This window comes from Alligator mississippiensis, chromosome 12 (genome assembly GCF_030867095.1).
Source record: "Alligator mississippiensis isolate rAllMis1 chromosome 12, rAllMis1, whole genome shotgun sequence".
In the NCBI taxonomy this organism is placed as follows: Eukaryota; Metazoa; Chordata; order Crocodylia; family Alligatoridae; genus Alligator; species Alligator mississippiensis.
Window position 1 is genome coordinate 55,595,098 of NC_081835.1, and position 9,367 is coordinate 55,604,464.

Sequence of the window (9,367 nt, forward strand, 5' to 3'; positions counted from 1 at the left end):
CCCACACAGATTACTCTTTAACAGACAGAGTGTTGTTGTGAAAGCAATAAATGATACCCACCTTCCAGTGTCCGTTAAATAAATCTTCCAATGTGCACTTTGGTACTCTCCCCCATTGGCCTTCTTGTGCATGAGGAGTTGTTAGCAAAACAACCTGTGAAGACGTTGCATTGTCCTCCTCTTTGTCATCATTTGTGCTCCAAGATCCACCAGACACAAAATGATGGCTAGACAGCTGCCACACTGCAAGTACTGCTTAGTTAATACCCTTGTCATCATTGTCTCCTTATTGCTGCCATCTATGTGGTGTTTCTATTCCCACACTTGGATCAAAAATGTTTAAGAGTATGGACTTTCTTGTGGTGATGTACTTATTCACTTCCTAGCACGTGAGGGCCTGATTCCTGATTGGAGCCTCTAGGTGTTATTGCTATACAAACATATAATCATTAAAATAATGGACATCTACTTTCCAATTTGTGGTCAGACAACATCCCTGTAGCAACTATTGCAATCACTTATGTGGAAAAGTAACATTCAGAAAGTAATTTACTGTAATGGATTGTTTAGCTTTCTTTTAATTAAATGGAGCAGCTGGAAGCAAGTAGTAGTCAGCATCCTCTCGCCAGCTAGTTCTCCACTTGCAAGTGTTCTCCAGACTGTCCCCCATCCATAGACCAGAGACTGTGAGCTACTCTTCTCTCACACGTTTAAAAATCATCAATACTAGTCCAACAAATGGGAAGAAATCGTTGCATAAAACTTCTTTGAAATTTCTGGCCTGCCACCTTCCCCCAGCCAAAATTCAAAATGTTTATGACTAATTTTGATTAAACTTATCAAAATTTTACTGTTTCCACTAGCTGTAGACATCATCTTGTCAAAGGTCTGTTATGGTTCCTGGGAATAACTGGGTTGGGGACCATGAGAGAACATCTCCCCTTGAAGTGCTAAAGAAGGCACCACATTGTCCATTTCTCTCAACCAATTCCTGCTCTCTGGGCATGGGTAGGTGATCAATGGCATTCAGCCAGGCCCAGCCGAGACCTTTTCATGTCAAGGAAAAAAAACATATTTTGTGGGATTTGTCCAATATGTTAAAGTTCCCAAGTGTCAAGGTGCTAAAATTCATTCACTCTCCTTTCCTTCCTCTCTTGCTTCAGAAATATTTTGCCCCCAGAAGGTTGGTTTTGGGAGATGTTGCTCAGTAGGACTAAGGGGAACAAAAGGAGGAGGAAGGGGCAAGAAGACTATCCACATAAAAAAAAGAAATGACTGTTTACTGAACTTCTTTGGGAAGTCCAAAGAGAAATCCAGTGAATCTTGTGCAGAGTAGCACCTGATGCAAAAGAGTGAACAATGGCCTTGCAGAAGCCTGAATGGTCTGCTTTTGAGCTCCTACACGTGCTTGTGGAGAAATACAACTTGAATTCTAGAATTAGCCTGTTACGCTACTTTTATTGGCTTCCAGGGAGGGCAGAAACATCTTGGAGTTTGCAGGGAGAAGGTGGAAGGAGATCCTTCATCTGCTTATTTCCCTTTCAGCCCAGTTACTTTCTCCAAATGCCAAGTTTCGTTCACTGGGGAAAGAGAATTGGAGGGAGCCAGCAGTTTGTGTGCAATGTAGAGAGAAGGACTCTGATCTATGATGTAATGGGTGTTGGTGGTTTGGGAAGGGGAAATAGCAAGTATTAAATGAGTTTATTGTGTTCCTGGCTGCTGAATGCCTCCAGGGGATTCCCAGCAAGTCTGCCGCTTTTTTATTGGAGTTTTGCGCCGGAGTTATAAACCCTTTAAATGAGTCAAGATCATTAGGGAAGCTCGGCTGATCACTGATGAAAAAATATAACAATTAAAACAAAGGGCTGGAAGTAGGAAGCAGGGGGAGAGGGAGCTGGGGGTGAACGATTTTAATACTTAATAACAAATACTAATAATGGTGCTGAGTCGGGGACTAATTAAAAGTTTCTAAAAAGAGAGAGAGTAGAATTAATCTGGAGTATTTTGTCTGGCAGTTTCCACCAGTGACTGAAAAGTCAGCCTGTCTGGAAACCTTCAGCACAAGACCTAATGTCAGGGAATAGATCAAAGCTCTAGGGATAAGCGGAATACAGAAATGCTGCTGTGAGGCTGAGCACCGGCATCGTCTATCTACTCCAAACTAGTCACATATTTAAATGTCTGACCCAAACTCAGACATGAATGGATTCCCATCCCACTATAGGGATAGTGGGGGAGGAACTGTGTAATACCCTTGTTGGGGGGAGAGGTTCCACTCTCAAAAAACAGGAGTGAGAAGGATATTTTGTCCATACAACTACCTGAGACTAGGACTCAGGACGGTTCGTTCTTGTTTCTACAACTGACTCTGTGGGTCATTTTTGAGGAGATCTATCTCCCTGACCCAGATCATGACATGCTTTCTGCTCACAACCAGGCTTAAAAATTATACAAATATGAGCTGTGGCATGCATGGCAACAGACCTCTTCATGAGGCTGGTGATTTGAGAGCAGCACACAGGCCCTGTAGTGTCTTCCATCCCTTCTATTTCCAGTCTTGGTCAAGGTCAGGGAGAGAGACAAACTGTAATAGGAATAAAGACATAGAGTAGGGAGGAGGCATTTGGATTTTAACATTTTTATTTTTGGATTTCAAAAAAGAAAATTTTGCAAAGTGCTGATATTTTAAAACTTTAGGTGAAATCACAGGGAGCTGCAGGTAGTCAAGAGTACTGAATATCAGATTTTGCAAAGATGGCCCTTTTTCCAGACTAATGAAACAATCTTGAACCCATTCTGACTTTTCAATGGTTTCACCACCCATGAGGATATGCTTAATAGTTGTAATGAATGATTCCCCCCAATGCATACTATGCTCCTTTATGGATTCCTACTTCTTAGGTTCCTTGCTCCCACTTAGCTTTCATATTTCTGATTCTTTTAGATGCGTTTTCCCACAAGCCTGAGTTTTTTTTGTTAGTTCACATGCCCAGGCATCTAGACTTTCTCCCTGGCCCTGTGTGTCACCAGTGCTATTTGCACCTCTTCCAAATTTAGCATCATTTACACGCTTTGCTAATATGCTGTCTCTGCTGGGTCAGCTAAGACGATATGGAAGAAGACTTGTCATTACACCAGTCCCTCGGGCTAGTCCCAGTGGGCCATTGCCTAGTTTGAGCATGCCAGAGAGGCACTATGCTGCAGGGAAGGTAGGAGAGCAGCAGATCTATACATAGAGCTTCCCACTCTCAGGGAATGCACATGTATTATGATAACAAAACATTACAGCAGAACACTTAATTGCCTATTCCGGTGATTTAAACAAACTGGCAAATGCAGAAATCTCCTGGTTTTACTATCAAAGGCATCAGGACATCCTGTGGCAGGCCTCTTCTCTGCGGAGATGTTGCTAGAGAGGTGTGTGGTGAAGCAGAATAGGGGATGACTGAGATAGATGGAAGAGAATAGGGAATGGGTTGCCTCAAGGGGCTACTAATGCTCTGGGTTATTGCTAGTTACTTTCCCAATAACTAGCAGGACAGTGAATCATGACTGCCATTGTCTAATTCATGGTAGATGCTAACAATGGTGAATGGGAGTAGGGGAGACGTATATACCATTGCACTGAGCAAGCATGTTCTTCTACCTGTGCTCACATTGCTCATTGCTGGACACCTGGAAATTCCAGCAGTTGTACTTAAGGCTGAGATTTCTGACAACAGTGAGATGAAGCGACCTCCATACGGGTTGTAGGCAGAGCACAGCTGAAGGCTGCCTTGCTTGTTCTCCCTGTGACAGCTGCAACAGGAGGGCTGTGCAGGGAGGAGATCTCTGCTCCATCCTGCTGATCGTATCACAGCTCCATACCTTCTGGATGGACAAGACAATGAAGGTGAACAGGTCTGTGCTGAGATGCTTACTATATTGCTTGAGTCCATGCTGGCCCTTTATATTCCAAAGCAGATATGGGCCTGTCTTGACTACCAATTTAGTATCCCCTCTCACTTCTTGTCCCTATAGGGAAGCCAGCAAACCCTTATTCCTCCTTTCTCCCCTTGCCAGGGTTTTATGCATCTGAAAAAAGAATAGCATCCAATCACCCCATTCAAAAACAGCCTTCTATTGCTCAAAGGTTTCCAGGTTACTGGCAATGACTGGACAAGCCTCTTCCCCACCCTACACTCCAGCACAGCTCTATTCCTAGAGGCAGAAGCATCTGCAGGAGCAGCTGTTGCACTGCCCCAGGCTGTAGATGTGCTATGGAGGAGAGGCCTGAAGCACTTGACCAAGCCGCCCAGCAGCCACGAGATGGAGCACTTCCAGAAGGGAATTACGTGTGCAGTTTAAGGCCAGTTAAACTGTTGAATTAGAGCTGCAGCGGCTGTGTTTCAAGGCTCAGCTTCCTGGATAAACCCAGCCTTGTGTGAATGACAGCTTTACACACAGCACCCCTCCCTGCCCCCTCGCTCTCTCATCTGTGAAGGCGATGCTAAATTTTAATTATTGTTGCTTTTTTGCTGTTCTTTATCTTAATTAACTCTGACTTGCTGACTCTTCCAAGGGAGATTATGTCCTGTAAATGCCTTCCTGACCTGCGTTCTGAATTGCACTGGGAGAGATATGAAGCCCGTTGTCATTTCAACACTAGGTGCCTGGCAACTTGGCCCTGTCGGTGCAGGGTAGGGTTGGGAATAGGATGTCATTGTGGAAATGCCCCTATCCACAAGGAAGGAGCAAGCACTGCAATGCCAGGTGGCTTTGGACAAGGCACAAGGTTTTAGTGGAACTATGATGATTTATACCAGCAAGGGATGTAGCTTTTCTTTCTTCCCTGGCCCTCATTTCCCACTCTCCTACGTCGATAAAGGTAAATGCATTTAGCTTTATCCCTCATTGTGATGAAAATGCCAAGACTGCTCTGCCCTTTCTTACCCCCAGAGTTCCTAGGCAGCTCCCTCAGTGGCATCGTACACTCACTTTGCAAGCATGCATTGTTTTGTGTCTGGGATGGCTTTATATGTGGCATTGCCTGCTGGGCTATATAGATTATTCTGCCCCCATGTCTCAAGGCTGCACCCTCAGACTGCTTGTCTGGCTTGGATGGGTGCATTCTCCTGTCTTGTCATCTCTAATGGACTTTTGTAAAAGGCAGCTCAGTCACAACCCTGATTTTTCATTATTCTGCCCCCACGTAATGGACCCGAAGCTGCTTCAGGAAGCGCTCCAGTGCTGTATTGCTTGAGAACTCTATCTTGGCATGTGATGTAGTCCTGTAATGGGCAGCAGCAAGCTTTGTTATTCTATCCCAGGGCTGTATCTGACTGTAAATACTTCTATTTCAGAGCTCTCTTTCTAACGTGACAGATTTGCTATGAGGAGCCTAGCAGCAAAGGATTTTTCTCCCCTCTGACAAATGTATAAAATGTATTAGCTTTTCATGCTCTAATTTATGATGTAATAAACTCCTCTATGCCCTGGCCTCTTAGGAGATCGGAAGTGAAGTGCTCCGCTTGTCTGCTTTGGTTAAACCCAATGAAACTGTTATTGCTGGATTCTGGAGGGGAGAAGAAGGGGGGATTGGAAAGAAGGAGAGGGAGGAGGAAATGGAGTGAAAGGGATCAGGAGGCTGGGGGGGAAGTTTGAAACAGCTCCCCGTGATTTGGTGTCTCAGCTCATTGGACTCCGTATGTTTCCCCCTAGGATTTACGCGGCTGCGCTGTCATTTTATTGCTGCCGACACCTCATCTGTCATATGGGGAGCTTCTCCAGGTGACTGATCCATGCCTGAGCTTAGCCCTTAAAGGGAGGAAGAAAAAGGAGGGGGGAGCTGTTTTAGGGCTGCTTTTTCAGACTAGTACAAAGGAAAAGGAGAGAGTGGGAAAACACACAGGATCCAGGAAGAACCTGAGACTAGATTTTTCCATTCAGCAAAGGATTTATTTTGATTTAAACAAAAATCAGGAGGCCTGAGGTCCATTCTCAAACCTGTGCCAGAAGTTGTGTGCACAGAGAGTGTGATTTCACACACTAATCAGGTATTTGTGTGAGCTTAATTACCCTGCATAAGCCTAAATCACCATTTGTGCATGTAAACACCTGCATCCCACCCTAACAACAATATATTATTATAACCATAACTCTCTTCCTTCCTAATGCTTTACCTCTGCTATTTGCCTCTTTGACTGATATTTTAAGTGTAGATTGTAAATTCTTAGAGCTAGGGACCTTGTCTTTCTCAATCAAACTGTGAAATGCTATAGTTAGAGATGCTATTAAAAATGCCTGTCTACTCACATATGCCTGAATTTTGGCAAGTGAGTTCACTGAGTATGCAGTCTTTACCAAACATGTAGATAGTGTGCATTGCTGCATGTGTTTTATTTTTGAACTCCCTCACACAAGGTATTGTGTCATACCAATGTGACTTAGTGCCTTTGTCTCCCAACACAAGACCCAAAATGTTAAAAAATCAACCAAACAACAACCCCTCCCCCTACCCCCCCTCAATCTCTGAAATAAATTGGTACTCAGGATCTGAAGACCAGATGAAGGTGGGCTTTGAAAAGAAATATATAGAAATTCACTGAGGAGACGGTGATCAAAGATGTGCAAAATGATTGGAGATCTATTCATCTCCAAAATCAAAGGTGAAAATGGGTGATGGGTGAAGAAAGCTATAGATGGATACCAGGAGGACCTTGAGTTAGGAAGCCCCAGGCAGGATATAGTCAGACTTGAGATGGAACATCAGGAGATGCGGGAGAGAGACCCAACCAGCACAGATCAATTTGTTTGGAGGTATAAAGTAATTACAGTTGAAGAACCTTCAGAAAAACTTTGGACTGAATCTGAACGGCCCCTGGCAGCTAGTGCACATCATGGAGAGTGGGCAGGATTGGTTGGCTTGATTTTCATTTCCTTGGTGTTCCTCTTGTCCCTTGTCTTAAAAGATGGTGCAGTAATTGCAGCTTCAGAATCATTCCAGGGGGTGTTCATCTCCAACAGGGTGAATTGGTTTGGCATAATCTAAAAGCACAAAACCTGCCAGGTTTAGCCCTGAATCCAAGACCCAGGCTTTTTTCTGAATGGTCCAAAACATCTTGGTTAACAATTTTTTTGTATGTCTGCTTTCAGCCCCTGAGCAAAGTATGGCTTTAGGAGGAGGGAGACCAATTTTAAGGTATTTCTGCTCTGAAGAAAAGAAATTGCAGGAATCTTAACTCCCTTATCATATACCTTCTATCCTCCTTTCTCCAATTCAAAAGGTTCAGCAGCATGAAGAGAGAGGCTTGTGAGTGTGTGTGGGTGCTTATCCCACATGGGACATTCACCCCTTTTCTGCTTCATACCCTCCCATTTCAACGGTTAGCCTCAGAAAACTTGTATAAGCACAATGTAGTCATTACTGCTCTAGCACCAGATCCAAATCTCAATGGGAGGCTTTCCAGTGACTTTAGTGAGCCATGGATCATTCTCTTAATGAATTAACTGCTCTCATTGCTTGGGAGATTTATCTGGATATAGTGCTGTGCTTTCCTAAGCACTACAGAGTTTCTGCACCCTCGTGATACATTATACTGTGAATCTATATACAGTACTTTCCTTTTCCCTCCACCTGCTTTGCTTCCTTAGCCAAATAAGTAAAAGTATGTGTATTTAGACTGATGCCTTTAATTCAGGTGCAGCTGCAATTTGTGCTTGCAGTTCAATTGCTGGTGAAAGCTTGTGAATGGGCTTGTTTTGTGGGCAAAAAATTGTTCTACTTCCCCTTCCCAGCAGCTACTAAAAAAGCTAATAGGTCCTTTAAAACTGTTAGCCCCGTTGCTATACATTTCCCAAAGGAGAGGCTGTATTCTCTTTGCTCATCACCCTCCTACTGCTTCAGTCCTTGGTTAGAAGATCCACTGATAAAAACTCCCAAGAAGCAAGTTCATTCTTCAGTCCAATGTGCAAGCCCTTCGGGAGCTTTATGGTCCATTATAAAAATACACATGTACTAGCACTGAAACCTCTGCTCAGATTAGAAGGCCATGTCCCATGGAAAGCTCTGGGATGGCCAGTGCTCTTCTTGAGTTGAATACGGATGTTTCAACATTCAAAGTTATGGTTCTCATTTGCCACGGACACTATGTCCTGGTCCTCAAGATCTGTGCTTTCAACCTTTTCTCCACCCTAAAATTTTTTGACTGGAGGTGTGGACCCCTTTGGAAATTTCAGGTGGAGGCGCAGACCCCTTTGAATTGTAAATGTCGGTATTTACATACTTTTGATTGATCATAGTCAACTTTTGCAGACTGCCTAGACATGGTCTGCAGACCCCCAGGGGTCTGTGGACCACAGGTTGAAAACCACTGCTCTAAAGCATTTTATAATATTGTGCATGTGCTTGAAGTGTGGTTCTCTCTCAATCAGGCACAACACAAATACAGAATGTGGCTCATTTACTACTGTGAAGTCTTGGGAGAGGAGGCCCCCACTTACAGATCCCATGGGGCAGGTTTGCTGTAGGATTAGCTCACGTGAAAGACTCTGGAGAGGTCTGTAAGGTGCTGGTGATAGATTTAGTGTTGGATTTTTTCAGGAAAATGGTAGGAGGTTGTATATGTAGGACCTTGGAGAGAGGTTGCCTATAGTTTCTTGCAAGATATGGCACAGTTTTGTGCACTAGCTGGGGACCTGTGAACAGGTTTGCTACAGGAGCTCAATGGGTGGGACATGCTTCCTATATATAACACTAGCAGTAAAAATTGAGGTTGAATTTGTCTGGAAGAGAAATAGTCTCTGATGCCAAGTGAAGGAGATAAGTTACACAGCATGGTACCCCAGTTCTTATCCTATTCAGACTTGTTGCTTGTGGAGTTTGTTGTGATTATCAAGGCAACTGAAAGTCTGGCTTGAGTAATTAAAATGCTAATTGGAAATTCACCATTCATCAGAGGAAATAGCAATGAGTTACTTTCTTTTTCTTTCTTTCTTTTTTTTTTTCTGAAGCATTTTCTCTCTAGTGGTGGCAGATGTTGGGGTTGTGAATTCATTGTGTGCTGGAGACACAGCAAAATCCTCTCTCCAAACTAGTTTTCTGTATTTTTGTTGATTGTCTGCTTAAATTAACCTTCTCTAATGAGATGAAGATATGCAGGGTATGTCTGTAATTTACTGGCTGTGAAATTAGTTAGTACGGATATAATATATCCCAGTGGGTGAGAGGGATTACAGAACTGTGCGAGTAACCAGGTAAGGGAGGGGGAGGAGAAGACATGTGGCTTTTATGCAAGGTTCCTAAAGCTCCTGAAGATTAGTCCTACCTGTCTGTTTATATGCATACATGTGTGTACATGCAGAGGGTATACCCATGAGGCCATTAGAA